Genomic DNA, 22,233 nt, shown 5'->3' with positions numbered 1-22,233 from the left:
CTTCACCCACTTTTCTGTTGTCCATCCCCCAGGGAGGAGGTCACATGTAGATCCTTGTAATCGGTTCCCCATTTCCAACCCACTCTCATGCTACACTATGGAAATCGATCTGGCAATATCTAAAACAGATGGAAATCGAGTTACCATATGACCCAGTACTATGCATCGCTAAAAAACAGTGGTGAATGTATGAAGCATATCACTGCATGGGAAGAACTGGAGGAAATCATGCTAAGTGAAGTAAGTCAAGCACAAAAGGACAAGTACAACATGAGTCTGCTGTGGTAAGCTTTTAAAAACTAAAATGCAAAAGGGGCATAGGGAAAAAGCTACTGTATGCTCTTCAACACTTTAAGAGGTCTTGTGCAACAGATTCACCCAATGAAATACGTCATTTGATTTCTTGACTGCTGCTTCCTTGAACATTGTGTGGATTCAAGCAAAGAGATCTCTTTGAAAACTTTAATCTTTTTTTCCTATTCATCATGAAGCTATTTTTTGTCTAGTTCAAGGGTTCTAGTTTTCTTTACATGGGATTGGGCTAGAGCAGGACCTGAAGGAAGGGTTAAGCTGCAAGAACAAATGAAACAGATGTCCACGGTGTCCAGTTCTGTCACAGTAGTGTCTTTGTCCCTCTCTGTACCTATGGCTGGATGGAGAGGTCCTTATGATCAGTTTGTCCATAGTTTACCGATGGATCTGCACAATATTCAGGTAGACTAGAAAATGGACAACAATCACTACAACCTCTTTCTGCGGCCTCCCTGAAGGAAGGTGGTATATGGAAATCCTCCCAAACTACAAAACTTTGAGTGCCACACCTAGCTGTGCAGTTTGTCTTGAAAAGAAAAACAGTCACATTTATGACACTATATTGATTCATGTTTTATGACCAATGGCTTGTTTGGATAGTAAGGAACTTTGAAGTAGTATGATAAGAAAATTGGTGACAAAGAGGTGTGGAGAACACTGTTAGGGGCTAGAACTCTCTGAATGTGAATAGAACATGTTAGCGGACAAAACTTCCAAAAATGTGAAGGTAATTGTTTCTCATGTGAATGATTACCAAAGGAGGACTTCAACAATCAAGTGGATAGGTTTCCATTAGCCTGACATTATTTTTCCACAGCCACTCTTGTCCTTCCTCAATGAGTGCAGGAACAAAGTGGCCATAGTGACAGGGATGGAAGTTTGGGTGGGATCAGCGATATGGACTTCCACTTACCATGGCTGACTTGGTCACTGCCATTGTTGAGTGCCCAATTTCCAGCAACAGAGACCAACACTGAGTTCGAGATATGAGTTCATTCCTCAGAGTGATCAACCAGCAACATGGTGATAAGTTGATTAAGTAAAAGCACCTCTTTTATGGACAGGGAAGCATTTTGTTCTTAGTGGAATAGACACTCTGGATATGAATATAAATTTCCTACATGCAATGCTTCTGCCAAAACTGCCATCCATGGACTTTCAGAAGGTCTCATCTATCAGCAAAGTATCCTGCACAGCATTGTCCTCAGATAAAGGGATTCATTTCATAGCAAATAATGTGTGGCAATGGGGCCATGCTCAAGGAATTCACTGGCCTTACCAAGTTTCCCATCATCCTGAAGCAGCTAGCTCAATAGAATGATAGAATGGACTTCTAAAGATATAATTAAGGTTCCAGATTGGTGGCAACACCTTACAAGATTGCAGCAATGTTCTCCAGGAGGCTGTATATGCTCCCTACAAGCATCCAATATATGATGCCATTTCTTCAATAGCCAGGATTGACAGGTCCAGGAACCAAGGGGTGTAAATGGGAATAGCATCGCTCATTTTTACTCCTATTGACCCAAACATCATTTTTGCTTCCTGTACCTGCATTCTTAGGCTCTTCAGGTCTTGAGGTCCTAGTTCCAAAGGGAGAAATATTCTATATGCAGACATAGCACTGATACCATGAAATTGGTCACTAAGTCTGCCTCCTTGCCATTTTTGACTCCTCTTGTCTCTGGTTCAGCATGCAAAGAAGAGTGTAACTGTACTGAGTGATATGATTTTTCCTGATTACCAACAGTCAATTAGAGTAGTATTGCATAATGCAGGTAAATAAGAATATGTCTAGAATTCAGGATATTCCTTCGTTGTCCCTTAGTACTGCCTTGACCTGTGATTAAAGTCAGTGATCTACTACAGCATGCCAACTTGGATATCACTACTAAGTAGCCCAGACTCTTATAGATGAAGGTCAGTGTCACCCCAAAAAGCAAAGAACCCCAACCAGTAGAGGTACTTGGTGAGAGTGAAGGATAGGTAGTAGAAAAAGGGTCGTTCTAAATACCAGCTATGGCTCTGTGACCACTTGCAGAAACCTGGATTGTAATTGTTTTAATTCATATTTATATGTGTGAATCAAATATTTATGCTTTGTTCATGTAAGAAGCATAAGATGATAATGGGTTTGTTATGCATTCAATGAACAACAAAGAAGTAAATGAACAATAAGAAGTAGAGCATGTCACAGGAGTAATGGGTCCCTGAGGACATGGGAAGAGGCGGGGGGCGGGGGGCGGGGGGTGGTAGGGATGAGGAGCTGATACATTGATGACTGTGTAGCCCAACTAGTGGGGACTGAACAACAGAATTGTATGTGAATGAATGTATTGGTTTGTGTAAGATATGGCAAAAAACATTTTGGAAACAAACAAACAACAACAAAAAAAGAGAATAATGGTTCCTGGTTGGGTGTTTGGGGGCGGGGAGAGAGGGCGCAATGGGGAGCTTATATCAAGGGTTCAAGAAAAAAGAAACTGTCTTAAAACTGATTGTGGCAGCAATTGTACAACACTTTTGAAGTGCTTGAAATATGTGATGTTATGATATCTGTAAGAGCTCCCAATAAAATTATTTTTTAAAAAGGAAGAAAGAAGAAGGAGAGGAGATTGAAAAACACAGGGAAGAAGTAAGATAAATTATGTTCTATTACGGGAATTATACTCCACAAGGTAAACCAAAATGTGCATGAACTGTGGAAGCGAAAACTGAACTGCTCTGTAAATCTTCACTCAGTTCATAATAAAAAGGTAAAAAATAGAAGTAAGCACATAAACCCCTAAACAATGCTGAAGCAAAGATCTGAGGAAAATTTAAATATTTTTAATTCTCTTTTAAGTAATCACAAGGAAGATGATATTCATTTATTTGGAATGTAAATATCTGTCCTGTGGACACTGACATTTATAAAATATATTTTAAATAATTACTTGAATATTAATATAAGATTATTGTCCGGAAGTGTTACTTTCTAAACATCTGTTTTTATTCATATATTTATACTTCCCTACAATGCTCTATCCATTTTTTCAATAAATCATGCAACACAAAGGATATTTAAACATTCTTTTATAATTATATATAATTTGGGTACTTGTCTCAATTTTGTTACCCACACTTCAATTTCCATTACCTACCCTTGCAGATAGTAAAGTGCAGGTACAAAGCAAATTATTTTTCTACAATTTGATGCCTAGGTACCTTGCCAGATATTTCTCAGCTGAAGGACTGTAGATGGAAAGATCAAATCATTAATAGCAGCATAAGGGAAAAAATAACATGAATTTTGTTATGGGCTGTGTGTTTGGCTGAGCTGTCTAGAGAGAAAGTCAATGACACTCATCTATGTATAAGGCAGAACTTTATATCAACAAGTCATTTCATTTCCTGAAGGCATCCTAGCTGAGTCCAACTCAAGTGCTAGCATGGGTGCTCTTGTGACTCAGCTGCAGGGTGATGATGCCAAAATGTGAAGAAGGTTGCAGGGAGATCCCAGGCCATTGGGTGCTGAGGACCCAGTGTCAGCAGCCTACATAGGGCCACTCCTGGAGGTAGACCCAGAGTTCCAGCAAGCAGGAAGAAAAAGAAGGGAGAAGGGGGACATGAGGGGTTTCCACCATTTCTCTTCTGAAAAAGCCACATCTCCTGAGAGATGTAAATAGTCCGCAACCTGATTGACATATTGGACGCTACCCCTACACGAGTACAAGTTGACATAACATTTAACTGTGTCTCCCATCCTGAATCTGTTTTAGATGAGCTGTGTCTCCCATCCTGAATCTATCTTAGATGAGCTTCTCCTTTTACAATGTAAACAGAAAACATCAGTGTAAAGGAAAATTTTAAAAGGAGAGAAATAAGGCCAACTAATATTTGTTTCAATGCACTAACCATGGTGAATAAATCAGGGAGTTTATTGCCTTTTCAGAAAAAAAAAAAGAATAGATTCCTTGAATGAATCAAGGAATAAGAAACCCCAAATACAGTCTGTTTAAGAATTCTTGGTAGTTACAAATAATTCAGCATGTGCATGCGTGTGATAGAGTTGAGCTATAAAACCTCCCAGGAGGCATTGCAAAATTATTTGTGAACTGCAAAAGAGTCTCCGAAGTCTACTAACAGCATCCCATGGGCTACCACTGAAAACTCTCCACCAAGGAAACGTCATCTCTTGAGAATAAAATCACAGATTAGTTTAACGTTCTGCAGGTGTTAGGGGGAGACCAGGGCTACTGTCTCAGTATGCTGTCCTCTTGGATCTTGAGTAAAGACAGTTATGCAACAAGATATTTTGTTAGTCCAGCATCATAATATCCTAGCTCTGCCACTTCAAATTTGAGTCCAATTTGATTGAAATTATCTTTCCTTATGGGTAGTAAATTACTTTTAATTTATAGAAAACTTGTAAGGGATGGAACTGTGTGTTCTCATTTTAAAACAATGGTTTATGTCCTAGCAAATCACAAAATTGGAGTATGGCTAAAGCACAAGATATGTTTTGATTAAGTGGCAAATTTGTGTGTGCACTGCTCTCTATATGTATGCTGAGCCTAACGGTGTCTCAAGCAATCAGTGTGATACCACTGGGAGGAAAGCTGTGCCCACATATGCATGGCAAAACTTGTAAACCTTAGAGGAAGCATATGTTATTGCTTATTTCTTCTTTTGTAAACAACAACAGAAAAAGCAACGTCTACCTAGAGGTGTTGAAGAAAACATGTACATGAATTTTAGCCAACAATAGTGAAAGAGCTAGCTATTGTATGATCTCTAGTTCACATGAGAAATTATTAAAATTGGAGACATACTCTTCTGCATAACATAAACTTGACTCAATGCCATCAGTAGGAGTCCACTTATATTGTCTCTGTTAAGAAAATTCCTTAGATAAGAGAATAAAATACCTTGGGAACATTTATCCAGTAACACAAAATACCTCAAAGTATAATGAAAGACTGCTAAATCTAAGACGGATGTAAGAATCTGAAGTCAACATAAGACAGCTTGTAGATAAATTTCCCTTGAATTAAAAGTACAGATGTGCCTCCAAATCAGTAAAATTTGAGTCCCAAATCCCAATATTAGCCCTACTCGTGGTGTGATCTGTTGTCACACCAAGATGCTAGATGCCCTCCAGTCAGTGCATTCTGACTTCAGGTACAACCCAATTTATAACAAAATCAACATTCCTGTGTGGTTCTCACAATGGTGATGTTTAAGCCTGTAATTGATATGATCTGTGATCTGTTTTAAAAAAATGTATTTACTGTTTGTTCTAAAGAGGCTCAAAGGCTGAAGATTAATAGGTGTTAACTAAAAACAAAATGTTGAGAAACATCAGGTATTTGAACATATAAAATAAGTCTTTGATAAATACTTATGGATTGATAATTCCACCGAGACCTTTTAGCCAATAATAATTTCTTGTCTTTGTGATCTACTAAAAAAGGAGCTATAACAATTCACATCTACTCACATCATCTGACAGAAAAATATGTTAGCTTACTTTGTAACTGTAAGTAATTGCTGCATGGACTGTTAAGGTAATCAAATGAAAACTTTTAAAACAGATGACCTGATTTACTAAATTAGTACTTTGAAATACAGTAAACTGATACAGAACCTTCAGATTTAAGAGATGTGGACAAGCCCTCCTAATGGTTTAAAGCTAAAGTCGGAAGGCACTGAACTTTCATTTCTCTGGAGATATGGGGTTTAAATTTCCAGTGAATGTATAGCAAGGAATGCTTTTTAAAGAATTAAAAAGCACACAATTATTTATTGACTTAAAAGTATACACCATGGAGTAATTTCAGTGATAGAGTTATTCTACTGTTTTTGACATGTCACAACCCTGATTTTAGCTGCATGGAAACTTGACTGGGGCTAGAAATCCAAATCAGCATATTGGGAGGTCTTCAACCTCAAATTGGATGACTAGTAACCCTGAAAGATTGCAGGTCATCTCTCTCTCTCTCTCTCTCTCTCTCTCTCTGTGTGTGTGTGTGTGTGAGAGAGAGACAGAGAGACAGAAAAAGAGAGAGAGAGAGAGAGCGAACTTGTGCGCTTGACTGTTCTTCACAGTTGAATCCCATATTTAAGTGATGAGAGCACCATAAAACTTCCTTGCAAGACGTTGAACTACCTTGCAAGACGTTGAACTACCTCAACGAAACAAGCACAAGAAACTCCATTTTAGAGAAGAAATAAAGTGTAACATTGGGGCCCAAATCAACAGCTGATCCAAGGAGACACCACAAAAATGTGTGGAAACCTGATAAGACTGGGCTGAGACCGGACTATGCCCAAAAGCCAGCCAAGTCACCTAAAGCATGGAGAAACCTGAGAAGACCGGGCTGAGTCCTGACCGACGCCCAAAAGCCAGCCAAGTCACCTAAAGCATGGAGAAACCCGATAAGACTTGACTGGGACAGTGAAGACATCAAAGAGCCAGCCAAGCTGTCAATTTAAACCCTGGTAGCGACACTGACTTTTTAGATAGCTAGGAACCAAGGAGACATCAACTCCTGCTCTCCCCAACTCTACCCAGGGTGAGTACACCAATGAGGCAATGATTATTGGGATTATGGTGCTAGTATAAAATGTGTGAAGAGTGCTGTTATTATGCCCTTATGCTCATAGTTGTTTGCCCTTAGTAGTTTAAGTAATATTTTAGATTGTTTGATGTGTGCTTGCAATGAATAAACCAAGCATTCGAAAATGTCTAAGAGCGTTAAGTAATTATTGATCACGCCGCTCATGACATTAAGAAAGTAGAAACAAAAATGTCATCACTCTTAAAAAACAGATGCAGCAGTGGCCTGCACTGCTTCTGCTGCACTCTGCTGGCCACCCCTTCAAAAGGCTAGTTCAGACTCAAGTAAAATATATCTCAGAACTTAACTCTTCATGGAGGAGTTGCAATTTTCTTACATTCATTATATTTGAAAATAAAGTCGTCAACAAACCATGAACAATTCTTCTGTAAACTCACACTCACCCAAGATACCCTAAGTTTCATTTATAACGTGATGTCTCTTTGAAGTACAGAATGTCATCACCCAAAGGTTATGCAGTTTTTCAGAAATAAATGTCTGATAAAAATTGTGGAAATAAAAGGATAATCACATTATGGAGAGAACATAACACTAATTGAACCATAGTGATTCCGAAATGCAAACAGATGTTTGTGACCACTTACCTCTATTTTATACAGAAGAAAGGCACGCTATCCTGGCATACATGTTTGAGAGATGAATTAATCTTAAAACCAAGCAGAATTGTAAAGCTCAATTTATTCACTCTAATAGAGATTTAGGATTAAAACACTAGATGTCTAGATAGATTTGCATCCAGAATTCAACTCTCTAGGATTTTTTATAATGTTGGTATCTTTGATACTGCTGTTGTCAGTTGCCATTGGAGATCCCATGAAAACTTCATATCATTAGTTAAATTGATGGAGAGTGTAGTTTCATCTATGTTGAGATTTTGCTCATCAGACTCCAACTATGTGAAAGATGTTGCCAAGCATCTTTCCAATGAAAGTCTAGGATCAAATACTGTGAGCTTCATAGATTCAAATACACCATTATTTGAGTGCACTAGACCTTTACACTGAAATCAAGAAGCTACTAATAATGGAGATCACTAGACCTCAAGACAGCAATGTTGTGAGTCTTTGTGAACACAAGAGTAAAACATTAAAACTGCTAGAGCAATGAGGCAATGAGAATTCAACCCTGGCAGAATGTGAGCTTATAGACCATGAAACTAGGAAATAATGAGGCCATAAAACTGTAAGATGGAGATTGTGAACTATCATTTTGCTTTCAATCCCCACCCTAACATCTGCTTTTCTGACATTTTTTTGTTAGAGAATTACTTGGTGATTTAAAAGATTTTATGTTTATTATCCCTAAGAAATCAAATTCAATACTCCAGTTCACAGGTTCACATAATGTTTTATTAGCTTTTACTCATAAGTAAATATTGTTTTCAAATTGTTCTGCTCTGTGTTAGTAACATTTTCTTTTGCCGTTGTATTTAAACAACATGATTTCCCTAAATGAGCTTAAATTCTATACATGACTCAGACATTTTACAATGTCACCTGTGTCGGATTACATGCTTTCTCAAATTTTTAGAGATGGTATTTAGTTGGAAGTTGAACTAGTAGATGAAGATAGGCTTTGAAATCCACTGCTCCAAGGAGAAATTTACATTTTGTACTTCAACAGTCCTGTGGGCAACCAACCCAGACGGTTTTTTGTTTCATGTGGAAAAACAGAAGGGGACAGGAGGGCAACACATAGCCACAGTGATACAGGTTTCGTATTGAGTGTGACTCAAAATTCAGGGTGAGAGTATGAAAAATAGGGTATCCATTTAAAAAAAAATCATTTTATTGGGGGCTCATACAATTCTTATCACAATCCATACATACATCCATTGTGTCAAGCACATAAGTACATGTGTTGTTATCATCGTTGTCAAAATATGTGCCTTCTACTTGAGCCCTTAATATCGGCTCCTCATATTTCCCCCTCCCTCCACACTCCCCCCTCCCTCATGAACCCTTCATAATTCACAAATTATTATTATTTTGTCATATGTTACACTGTCCGACTTCTCCCCCTGGCCTCCTCTCTGCTGTCCATCCCCCAGGGAGGAAGCTATACATAGATTCTTATAATCGGTTCCCCCTTTCCACCCCACATTCCATCCACCCTCCAATCATTGCCACTCTCACCACTGGTTCTAAAGGGGTCATCTGTCCTGGATTCGCTGTGTTTCCAGTTGCTATCTGTACCAATGTACATCCTCTGGTCTAGCTATATTTGTAAGGTAGAATTGGGATCATGATAGTCGCGGGGAGGAAGTATTTAAGAACTAGAGGAAAGTTATATGTTTCTCGTTGCTAATCTTCACCCTGACTGGCTCATCTACTCCCCACAGCCCTTCAGTAAGGGGGTGTCCAGTTGCCCGATGGGATTTGAGTCTCCACTCTGCACTCACCCATATTTACAATGATATGATTTTTTGTTCTTTGATGCTTGATACCTGATCCCTTCAACAGCTCGTGGTCACACAGGCTGGTGTGCTTCTTCCATGTGGGCTTTTTTGCTTCTGAGCTAAATGGCCGCTTGTTTATCTTCAAGCTTTTAAGATCCAGACACTATATATTTTGATAGCTGGGCACCATCAGCTTTCTTCACCACATTTTCTTATGCACATGTTTGTCTTCAGTGATCATATCGGGAAGGTGGGCACCGACTGATATGATCTTTTGTTCTTTGATGTCTGATAACTGATCCCTTCTACACCTCGTGGACCTCACCCCTGGAATGTTTGTATATAGTAGCATTTTCCCTGTGCCCCTTTTGCATTTGTTTTTCTATTCATATATATATATATCTTCCCATACTGCAACATGCTTCATGCATTCATCGTTGCTTTTTAGGGATGTATAGTACTCCATTATATGTATGTACCACAGTTTTTTAATCCATTCCTCTGTTGATGGAAATATGTGTTGTTTCCAACTTCTTGCGATTGTGAACTGTGCCCCAGTGAATATTGGAGAGCAGATGTCTCACCATGGTGTGTTTCTTGCCTCTTCTGGATATATGCCCAGTAGGAGGATTGCTGGATCTTATGGTAGCTCAATTTCCATCTCTTTTAAAAATCACAAAATCGATTTTCATGGTGGCTATACATACCTACAGGTCTACCAGCAGTGGAAGAGAGTTACTATCTCACCTTCCAGCACTTGTTGCTTTCTGATTTTTTTGAACTGGGCTATTTTTGAAGGTGTTAGATGTTATCTTATAGTTGTTTTGATTTGCATTTCTCTTATGGCTAATGATCAGGAACATCTTCTCATATGTTTATTGGTCATTCAGATTTCAGACTCTGTGAAACTTCTGTTCAGATCCTTTGCCCATCTCCTCAGTGGGCAACTAGTTTTTCTCTTATTATAAGCTGGCAAAGTATGGTAGATTTGTCTGATGTGTCATTGTTAAATATGTTTTCCCAGTTGGTGGGCACTCTTACTACTCTCTTGGTGAATTCTTTTGATATACACAGGTGTCTTATCTTCAGTATATCCCACTTGTCTATTTGTGACTCCTCTGTATTTGTATCCTCCCCCATTTCTAATAGCCTGTGTATTCCCTGTGCCAAGGTTCTCAGGATTGTCCCAATTCCCTCATTAATGGTCCTAATTGTTTGGGTTTTTTTCTCAATGTCTTTGATCCACCTTGAGTTTATTCTTGTGCATGGAGTGAAGTAAGTAAGGGTCTGGCTTAATTTTTCTGCAGGTAGATATCCACTTTTTCCAGCATCATTTATTGATGATGGCATCTGCTTCCTATTTAATATATATTTTTTGGCCCTTATTAAAGCAAAGTTGCCTGTATGCTTATGTCTTTATTTCTGGGTCTTCAGCTCTTTTCCATTGGTTTGGATATCTGTCATTGTACCGGTACCACACTGTTTTGACTACTGTGGCTGTATAGTATGTGCTAAAGTCAGTTAGAGCAAGCTGTCCCACTCTGTTCTTCTTCTTTAGGAGTTCTTTGCTAATTCTGCGCTTCTTCCCCCTCCATATGAACTTGGTAATCTGTTTTTCCAATTCTTTGAGGAATGATGGTGGTATTCGTATCGGGATAGCATTGAACTTATATGGTGCCTTGGGCAGAACTAATATCTTTACTATATTGAGTCTGCCAATCCACGAGCATGGGATAGTCTTCCATTTGTTAAGGTCACTTGTATTTCTTGGATTTCTTGTAGTAGTGTTTTATAATTTTCCTCACACAAATCTTTCTTTCTTTTTTTTTAGTCGGGTATATCCCTAGATATATCAATTTGTGCTTGGCTATTGTAAAGGTACTACCATTTTAATAGTCTCTTGTGCGATCTTGTCTGATGTGTAGAACAGTCCAATAGACTTCTGTTTGTTGACTTTGTATCTTGCCTCTGAGCCAGTCTGTTCGCCTCTTCCTTTTAATGCCTAAGTTCAGGCCATTGATATTCAGGGTTATTTTATCCATCTGTGGATTCTGTGATGTCATCTTGTACCTTTTGTGCTGGATATTTTCCTATCTACCTATCTTATCTGCTTGTGTTGTATGTGTGGTTTATGTTTGCCTTCTTTCCAGTATTGAGCTGATGCTATCCTGGGGGCTATTTCTTCTTTGTAACCCTATGGGTGGAGTTGTTCTATGTGATGGTCTCTTATTTTCCCTCAGTGAGTGTTGACCTTCTGCCCATACTGGATTGGCAAGGACCTTTTTAAGAGCTTGGTTTATTTTTCTGTATACTTTAAGGTTGTCCTTGTCTGGGAAGATTCTTACTTCTCTTCTATATTAATAGATAATTTGTCTGGGTAAAGTATTCTTGGGTCTGTGCTGTTTCATTCAAATTTTGGGATACATTACTCCATTCCCTTCTCTTATTCATCATTTCCGCTGATAGGTCTGAACATACTCTTATTGGGGGACCTTTATACGTGACTGTTTGCTTTTCCCTAACTGCTTTTATGATCTTCTCCTTTTCCTAATAGTTGGATAATTTGACAATTATGTGTCTTGGTGACTTCTTCTTGGGATTCAGTCTGCCTTGTGTTCTCTCAGCCACTTGAATGGTTGCCTGATTTTCATTTTTAAGGTGGGGAAGTTTAACTCTAAGAATTCCCTCATTATTTTCGCTGTTGACTTCTTTGTTGTGTCTTGTTCCAGTAGTCCAATTATTCTAATATTATTTCATTTCATAGCATCAGACATGGCTCTCAAGTTTTCTTCAGCTTCATTGATTGTCTTATTTGACTGCTTTTCTCGTTGGCTGAGGTCTGCTTTGTTATCCTCCAAGTCACTGGTGCGATTCTCTGTCTCCTCAAGTCTGTTGGCAAGGTCTGTCAATTTGTCACTGGATTTCATTATTTCATGCCTTAACTCTTGTATTTCCCTTTGGTGCATTACCTTTATCTCCTCTATCATTTCATCGTTTTTCTGCATTGCTTCCCTCATATCCTTTATGACTACAAGCAGCATTCTGAAAGTTTCTTTCTGTCGCAGTTCAATATCTGCTTATTCTATGCCCATTGTTAGGTTCATGTCTTCTGTCGGCATTGTCTTCTGTATCTCTTGCTTTTTAGTTGAAGCTGTTAGAACTGGTTGCTGTTTACGTATTTTTTAAGATGATCCTGGAGCCATCTTCCTGAGTCGAAAACCCCTGGGCTCTCTCTTGAGGGATTTGTATGAGAGCTTCTATGAAGTATCAGCCGATAGGTGTACTTAGGGTTAAGGCAATCGCTGTATCTTCCTGTGGTTTCACTCTTATCCTATCTATCTAGTATTACATTATTTGGAATGTGTGTTGGATATTCCTCTCATGTGACCCTGGTGGGGTTGTTGTGGGCCCATGAGGGCATCGCTTCCCTGGCTGATCTCTAAGTAGGCTTCACAGTTCTTTGAGCACCTTGGATGGCCTGTGGTGTTTTCCTCTGCAACTGGAGTGCTGGGGAAGGCATGTGGGTATACCCTCCTTGTAGAGCTCTGTAGATGGTAGGGGAATTACCATACACAGAGAACCCCTTTGAGATTAAGTGGATGTTCCTGCAGTAGCATAGAGCCCCACCAGTGGTGGTCAAGCATTTTCCCCAGTCACTTGTAGGGCCTTGGGGTTTAGACTGGGGATGCCCCCACTGTTGGCGGAGAGAACCCCATGCTGCTTGGTGTATGGAAGAGGCCCAGCATGATTTCCCCAGCTTCTTGAAAATACAATAAATGCGGGTGGGAGCTCCACCAGTTGGGCCTTCAGAGTTGCCCTAGGCAGAGGGGAGTGAGCTGAAGGCTGCTAGTGGCTTGTGACAGGAAAGAGAGTGAAAGGAGAGGAAAAAGAGAGAAAGAAGATGACACAGAGTGGAGCAACTTTCCTCTGGTTCCTAAATGCTTCCTTCCCGCCCCAATATCATGATCCGAATTCTACCTTGCAAGTTTGGCTAGACCAGAGGAGGTACACTGGTACAGATAGGAACTGGAAACACAGGGAATCCAGGGCAGATGACCCCTTCAGGACCAGTGGTGTAAGTGGAAATACTGGGAGGGTAGAGGGAGAGTGGGTTGGAAAGAGGGAACTGATTACAAGGAACTATATGTGACCTCCTCCCTGGGGGAAGGAGAACAGAAAAATGGGTGAAGGGAGACGTCGGACAGGGCAAGATATGACAAAATAATAATTTATAAATTATCAAGGGCTCATGAGGGAGGGGGGAGCGGGGAGGGAGGAGAAAAATAAGAACCCAATGCCGGGGGCTTAAGTGGAGAGAAAATGTTTTGAGAATGATGAGGGCAATGAATGTACAAGTATGCTTTACACAATTGATGTATGTATGGATTGTGATAAGAGTTGTATGAGCCCCTAATAAAACGATAAAAAAAAGTGTAGGGGTGGACTCTAACCTGTTAATTGAGATATAGCCAATGATGCCTCTGTTTGGGCATGACCTTCTCCTGAGGATTCTGGGTACTCTGGTATTTCTTTCTTAGAGGCAGGCGACTGTAAGACTTTCTTCTGACTCCCTGAGAGACATTCCTGTGGAGAAGACAAATGGAGAGAGGCTGAAAGAGACAGACCTCTGGAGTCGGAGAAGCCACGTGGAGGCCCCTGCCAGCGCTGAGATGCTTACAAACCACTGGATCCACAAGACTTCCCACCCACTGGCCTGTGATCTTCCTGCATTCGGCATCATTGCACGTGTTTTGTGAGTCTGAAGAGGAGTTTATAGATTGGTATCAGACATCTGGGCTAATATCAGACTTATGTTCTTAATCTGGACTGGGCTAGCATTTTTTTTCCCAATATTAAACTGCTCTTGTATATAAAGCTCTTTCTTATACACATATTTGAGTGTCTCTCTATTTGTTTCTCTATTCAACCCACACTTACACACAAACTTTGCCCATATTGTCAGGAGAAACAAGTCCCTGGAGAAAGACATCATTTTGGTAGAATGGAGGGTGGTGCAAGAAAGAGGCCCTCACAAGAGGCAATTAACAACAAGGTGAGATTTACTGATGCAGAAGTTTATTGGACAAAAAAGCCCTCATAGCCAAGAGTTAAGCACTCAGAACATGGTACTCAACAGGAGAAAACTGGGCAAATTCTATTGTAGAATACCGTACTATGGAGATACCATGAGTATGAATAGGCTCTAAAATAACCAGTGAGATAAAATAACTTGATTCGGTCTTTTGACTTTGGTTCTTGAGTGAAAACAGTGAACAATCAAGAGAAAGATGCCACCCCCCTGCCCAATTGGTAAGAAAGTAGTGGCTATTAAGAACTCACACCTGAAGCACTAACTTTAGGTTGGGAAATTGGAGAGAAGAGCGAATTATGGATTCATGTATATATGAGTCCCTAATGATTAGGGAACCAGAGACACTGGAGTGCTCTTTTTGATAACGACTACAGTGAGGGATTGTCAACTAGGGACAATGCCCTCTACCCCACCTCTTCGATGGGAACTTTCCCAACCTTTGCCTGATGCAACTGTATATTTTGTTCATTCTGATTATAATAAATAACAAAGTATAGGTAATGCCCTCCATGAATTTTATAAGATTATATAAATAATTTATAAAACCACAGGGACAAGTTATTGAGTGAATTTTGACTAAAAGCAGTTCTTTAGAAGAGGTTAGAACTTCCCTTGTGGATTTTTGAGGCTGTAAATTTTTACAGGAGCACGAAGCTTCATATTTCTTCTGAGAAGTGGCTCATAATTTTGAACCATTTATCTTGCTGTTGGCATCCCAATGTAGAACCCACTACACAATCAGGGCTCCTGAATGAGTTAGCAAGAACTCATAGTACTTAGTAGATTTATGTACACCCAATCTTTAATATTCTGATGATAGAGAAAGGTGGCACAGGAAGTCAATAAAGAAAGCTAAAGTCATACACTTTTGTGTCCCAGCCCCTTTGTGACTGTTCCCCTCAAATAAAACAAGACGAAAATCTTGTAACTCTTTATGGGAGCAAAAAGCTGTAACTATTTACAGTAAACCAGGCCCGGGGACTAGAAAAAAGAGAAAGGTCAATGGGTTTGAAGTACAGGAAGTTGTACAGTGTCCCAAATCTAAGGCTGCTCCCCGGTAGTCTGGCCTGAGATGGCCAGTGCTGCTTTGATTCAGCTCAAGAGAGCTAATCTCAATCTTTTGTCTTTAGGTTCAGAGACTGAAGTTTTCTCCCCGCCCACTCCCCACCCCCCGCTCCCGCCCTCATAAAAGTGTCAAGATATGGAGATGCGGGAAGGTGAGACTTGAATTCATTTCTAGCTAAGAATTAGATTCATACTGATCCTGGCTACACAGTGATCAAAGTGAAGGTTCTCCACCTTTCCTCTTTTTATTATAGTCCATATTATAGCCTTGTACTCCTCACAATTGTACAATTCAATTTATGACACTTTTCTTTCTCAGCCTAGGTTTGTGGAGCACTATAGTTTACAATGAGAGGCCTAGATTTATTTTAAGGCTTCACATAAATTCAGCCTCTGTTGAGTTCTTTCTGATCACTGACCAGAAAAATTCAAAGCTTGCCCTCCAGCACACATCTGAATTCCTACTATTCCCATCCCTAACTAATGTATATTTACTCACATTCGTACTATTCACAATCTCTTTATTATTTTATGATAATTTTATATTTTCTCAAACTCTCCCATTAGAACAGCTGGTCTTGGTCTTTCAATACCACATGCTCCTATATACACATGGATACATAAACAGACACATTTTCTTTCTCTCACTCTCTCTCTCTATATACATATTGAAAAAAAATGTTGAACCTACCAAACTGCCTTTAATAAAATAAACTGGTTTTAATAATTTACCAATTAATCATTCTTTTCAAGGAACCTGCCCCATTTTATCTTAATCTGTGATTTTAACCATGGCCCTAACAACTCATTCTTGTTTCTGTTGTTTTTTAATCATTTTATTGGGTGCTCTTACAGATATTATAACAACCCATACTTCAATTAGATCAAACATAATTGTACAACTGCTGCCACCATCATTTCCAAAACATTTTCTCTCTTCTTTAACTCTTTCTTATCAGCTCCCCTTTATCCACGGGCTGCCCCACCCTACCCTCTGAGAACCCTTATATCAGTAGTTCTCAACCTATGGGTTGTGACCCCTTTGGGGGACAAATGACCCTTTCACAGGGGTTGCCAGATTCATAACAGTAGCAAAATTAGAGTTATGAAGTAGCAACAAAAACAATGTTATGGTTGGGGAGTCACCAAAACATGAGGAACTGTATTAAAGGGTCATGGCATTAGGAAAGTTGAGAACCACTGTCTTAAATTATTTTTATTATTTTACCACATCTTATACCATCCAAAGTCTATTGCTATTGATCCTCCGGCTCCTTCCTGTACCCTTAGGTAGTCATTAATCCCATTATTATATCTGAAGGGTTTATGTATCTTGGATTTCATGCATCTAATGACCTTAATTATACAGATGAAACTAAACAGGTCTCATAAGGTTAATGTGGTTAAACTAAGACCATAATAGTAAGGGGAAGAAATACTAAAGAACTAGAGGATATTTGTGTGTTTCATGAGTGCTATGCTGCACCATGGATATATCATCCCTTCAGTTTGGACCTTCTGTGAGAAAGCGTCCAATTATATTACAGGTGAGTTTGGGGTCTCCCTTTGTCTATGTTCCTTCATGACAGTTTGATTTCTGTTTTCTGAATTTCTAATACCTATTCCCCTTGACACCTCATGACCACACAGGCTGGTATGCCTCTTCCTTGTGGGTTTTGTTGATTTCCCGCTTGTTTAACTTCAAGCCTTTAAGTCCCCAGATGCTATATATTTTAATACCTGTGTACCATCAGCTTTCTTCACCACATTTGCTATGCACCCATTTTGTCTTCAGTGATTGTGTCAGGAAGATGAATATCATATAATGCCACATTATTCAAACAAACCATTCTTGTACTGAGGTAAGATTTAAATAGAGGCCCAAAGTCCATCTAATTCCTTGATACACACACACACACACACACACACACAAAATACACCTATCTTTATATATTTACATATATACATATGTGTTTATATATATGTAATTTTTATTTTCTTGTTCTTCCTCTTTTTATTTTTTCCTTTATTCCAGCCGCACTGTCAAGTGTACCCATCATTCAGGGAGTGCTCAATATTTAACAGAGAGATACTCATCTACTAGAGGTCAGGAAAACAATTAGACATTGAACTATTTGCATGGGCTTCTTTTTTCCCTCTCTTCTCTTTCTTTTGGTGTCTATCTATATAATATAGGCAGGACACTCATTCCTATGGAGACGACAAATGGACCGAAGGTTCTTGGGGAGGAGGCATGGGAGAGAAAATTCCAGGGCAGTGGCGATGAGCAAATAATGACAGGGACAGTAGAATAGCAAAGGATCTAAAATTTATGGTTGGGGCTGGGAGTAGCATTCCTGGTCATGTTTGATCAATTGAAATGTATCCGAGAGGAATTACTAAGAGGTAACCATTCTTACAAGAGTAAGTGGTTATCCTATTTAACAAGAGTCAGATAATACTACATATATATACCAGACTCAAAGTGGCCTATACATGAGGGTGAAACATCCCTTGTGAGTTTCTGAGACTAAAGTGGTTTACAAAAGTAGAAAGGCCTATCCTTTCTCCTCCAGAGTGGCTGGTCATTTGGAAGTGCCAACCTTACAATTAGCAGACCAACAAGTAACCACCGGACCCTATAAGCCTTTATTTTAAAGGTCCTTCAACCACAGGGTCCTTCTTTTCTGATCTTTTCTTTAACTTTTCTCCACATTGCATTATCTTCTGTATTTCTATGCACTCTTCTTTGAAAAAGTTGGTCAGGTTTCCTAGAAGACAGTCACTGTATTACTCTGCCTAGAAAAAGCCAGGGCATTGGATTTCACCTTGAGTAATTGCCTCATCGATTCACATCTCTGCCACTGATGTTGCTTTCATTGTGAGGCTAAACTCTGTCTTGTTGAATATTCTCATTTCTTCTCTTCTCATTGGCATATCCAATTCCCCTTTGATAATCAGCTATTTCACCGATTCAACAGTAAGGACTCTGATGGCACTGTTGGGTAGTGGTGGTCTCTGCTAACTGCAAGGTTGAAGTTTCAAATCTAACAAGAGAGAACAATAAGGTTATTTGTTTCTATAAAGATGTACAATCTTGGGAACTCCACAAAGGGTTGTTATGAGTCAGATCGGCTAGCTGGCAGTGTGCTTTAGGTTTATGTTTAAGACACACTTTTTGTGCCATACATATATATTCTGAGACTATGTTTGCTTTTCAAATGAAAATAGGCTTATAAATATACTTTTCCCAGAAACACGTTCTGGGAGGATTCTTTTGTGTTTTTAACCAGTTATCTTTATCAGGAAAGATGATTTTTGGGGGGTAAACATTGAATCATTTTTTTGCTGCCTAACACGATGCAAATCAAATAGTAAAAATATGTATTGAATATAAATAATTATCAATTAGTTTTATGTAGGATATCTTGAAAAACAATTCGGTTATGTAAAATATGGAGTATATTTTTTTCTGTACTTTGTCAAGTAAATTGAAGCCTTGTGAAATAGATTAGTTTCATTTGTCAATAGGAAATGAACTGTAAAATGGTAAATTTGACATGGTTGTTTTTCTCACTGTCCTGTCATCTTTAATTTGGTATGAATTCATATATTTGGAAATTTGAAAACTGCTATTGATATGCAAAACAGGAGATGTAGCATTGCTGCCACAGAAGCATTTTTGTTTAGAATCTAACTTTTTTGTGTGCCATCCATCAAAGACATGAGGAGACATGAAAGCAGAGTTTACAAAGCCTGCTTTTTCCTAAGGCATTAGTTTTCTCTATCAGAGTTTGTTTTTCAGTTTAATAGAGTGTTTTACTTTTTAATGGTTCAGTTGACTGTTGCTTCAAAGGACAAAGTATATCAAAGGAAGAATACTTTATTTTTTCTATCAAAAAATGACAGAAAAGGCCTATAGTTTCCATACATTTATTTAATATAATTTATCTTGCACAATTTCCCATTTAATAAGACACTTCCACTAGAATTATTTTTTAAGATTTTTTTTGGTCTGAGATTTTTATTATGAGCAGTAAAAATTAAAAGAGCTGCAGAAACTTTCGTAATGGTAGCTTTTGTAATTTTTGGCTCACTTACCTGATTATTAGATTCAAATACAGTGGGTATGTAAAATTGGGAAGGAAGATTGCAACAGTAATAGGATATGGCTAAGTTTCGTGAGACCAAGAAATGAAATGGGTTTCCACTTCTCTGTGAGCGCACTGTCCAATCAGATTAGGACTTCTACTGACTGTGTTTCAAAAAGGAAATATATGTAGTATTCCTCGGGCTGAAACCTTTAAGGTAACAGTTCTTCAGACCTTTTTTCTTGTGGAGGGACTGGTACATTCAAATTTCTGACTTTTCAATTAGCACATAAGTACTCATAAGAAATATGAATGAAATTGATATTTTTAGAGAATATATCAAGAGCTCTACATAAAGCTTATTTAATCTTCATAATTAGTGGGCAAAATATTTCTACATTTTAAAATTGAATAAAATAAATGAATATTCAATAGAGTTAACAAATAACAGTGTGATATATATCACACTACAAAGCCTATGTCTTCCTGTACCAAATGCCAAATGGAGTTGATGGCTTAAATGGACTCTAAGTGTGAATACCAATAGAATTCTATGACATGTCATAACATCATGGCCAGAACACATTATACAATAGCTGTATTACCAACACATTCACAAATAAGGTACTTCTGGATAGTTAGGAAATCTTTGCCCTATAAAAGTTACAAAAACATAAGAGGCTTAAAGCATGCTTTTTAAAGCTACTTATTAAGATAAGTAAGCTAAAATAATGTATAAAGCATCACCAAGGATGGGTTTTTTTGGTAGTATATGAAGTGCAAGTACATACTTTTACATGATTTATAAGTGCACTTGACTGATTTACCAGGAATAGTGTTTAGCTAGAGTCAGCAGAATAGCAAATTTTATTTGAATTCTACAGATTGCTTAAAAGCTGAATCAATTTGGCAGGTAAAAGTGCATTATAGTACTGTCTGAACATGATTAGCAATTAAAAGAACTTGAACAAAGGTTGAAAATATTAGCTTGGAAAAGAGAAAAGAAGAATTACTATGGGAGATGGGGGTGAACTTGAGTTGAATCCATATTATTTTGCCTATTTCTTAATGTTCTGAAGAGTTCAGGAAATTACCAAAATTTTAAATGTAGTTGTTATTAACACTATTTCTCTTTAAAAACTTGACCATATTTTAAAAATTGCATTCAATTGTTATGTTATTTGATACATTAGTGTGACTGTATGTGGTAACAGTTATATTTTGTTGATCTGCTTTTTCCCTTCTTTGTATATAATTGAGTAAATATTTAAATGCAGGACTAAGGCAGGATAACCATTGTGATACAAGCGTGGAAGCTAAATATTTTTCACATTAACCTGAACAACTAATAGATGCATTTTAGGATGGCCTTGATCTTTTATATATTTAAAAATTCTAAAGGGAAATTTAGAAAGAAATGTGACTAATTTTAAAGAAATTATTGAACACACAAATTATTTCATAATAGCACTTACAATTGGCAGAGGAATTTTAATCACTCTTAATAATTGCAGCCAGGATGAATATTCCCTAAGAGTAGGAAAGTTAAAACTTTAACTTGCTTATTTCAGACAAGACTTACAAAGGCACTTATCTCCCATGGAAAATAGAGGGGCCTTAGAAAAATGGACTAACGCAACAACAGATTAAAAAAATAACAATAATTTGAGGATGAGGTAGAACCAAGCAACGTTTTGTTCTGTTAGACATAAGATGACTAAGAGTTGGAACTCACTTAGTGGTAGCTAACACTTTTAGAAAACACATAGGTAACGCTGACTAGAAAATATGTTATATAAAGCAAAAAGAAAATGTTATGATTCATAGTTCTAAGGTATTTCAAAAAATGAGAAATGAAGATAACATGTTTTTCCCCCAAGTTGTTTCATGGATAAATTTATATTATTGTGTTAGTGAGGGTTGAAAAGAGAAATAAATCCAGTGACGCTCTATGTTAGCCTGGGTTCTCTAGAGAAATAAAACCAGGACTCTAATAATTTTATATATATTTATATAGATAGATAGATATAAAACATAAGAAATAAACAGTCAATTAATCTATAAAGCAGTACACATGGCTCAGTGCAACTCACTCACATGAAACAACTAATACACTGGCAGTCCTTCAAGTCTTGAAAGTCACCGGTAGTCCTCTGTAAAGTAATTCAGGCCATCTGGGCACAGGCAGCAAACAGCACGGCAGGTCACCAACAGTCAGCCAGATGACAGGGTCTGACAGTCCCCAGCTCAAGAGATGTACATTCCAGTAGTGTGGCAAAGCAGGTCTTGAAGGAACCTCAAATTACAGTGACACAGCCCATGGGTTAGGTGTCCCACAGGTAGTGTAGCTTGAAAACTGAGACATAGAACAAGAAGGCAGCCAAACCCTTGTCCGATCATCAAAGAGCAAGAGACAAGAAAGGCAAAGTTCACAGAGCCATTTATCTCTCCACTCTTCAATTAATCCCACATGTGTTCATTGGTCACATTGGCACAATAAACCTACCTATCACACACTCATGTATACATATAAGAATGATCTTTATATCAAGAAGTAATTATACATCAAAAAATGTCCTACCCAGCACTGGTGACACAGTGTGGGAGTTGCACCTGATCTGACCCCACTACACTGGGGCGAGGCACTGGGGG

This window comes from Echinops telfairi, unplaced genomic scaffold, assembly GCF_000313985.2.
Source record: "Echinops telfairi isolate 266 unplaced genomic scaffold, ASM31398v2 ScPeMD7_7469;HRSCAF=8507_0, whole genome shotgun sequence".
NCBI classification, from domain to species: domain Eukaryota; kingdom Metazoa; phylum Chordata; class Mammalia; order Afrosoricida; family Tenrecidae; genus Echinops; species Echinops telfairi.
Note: the sequence above shows the minus strand (reverse complement) of the source record.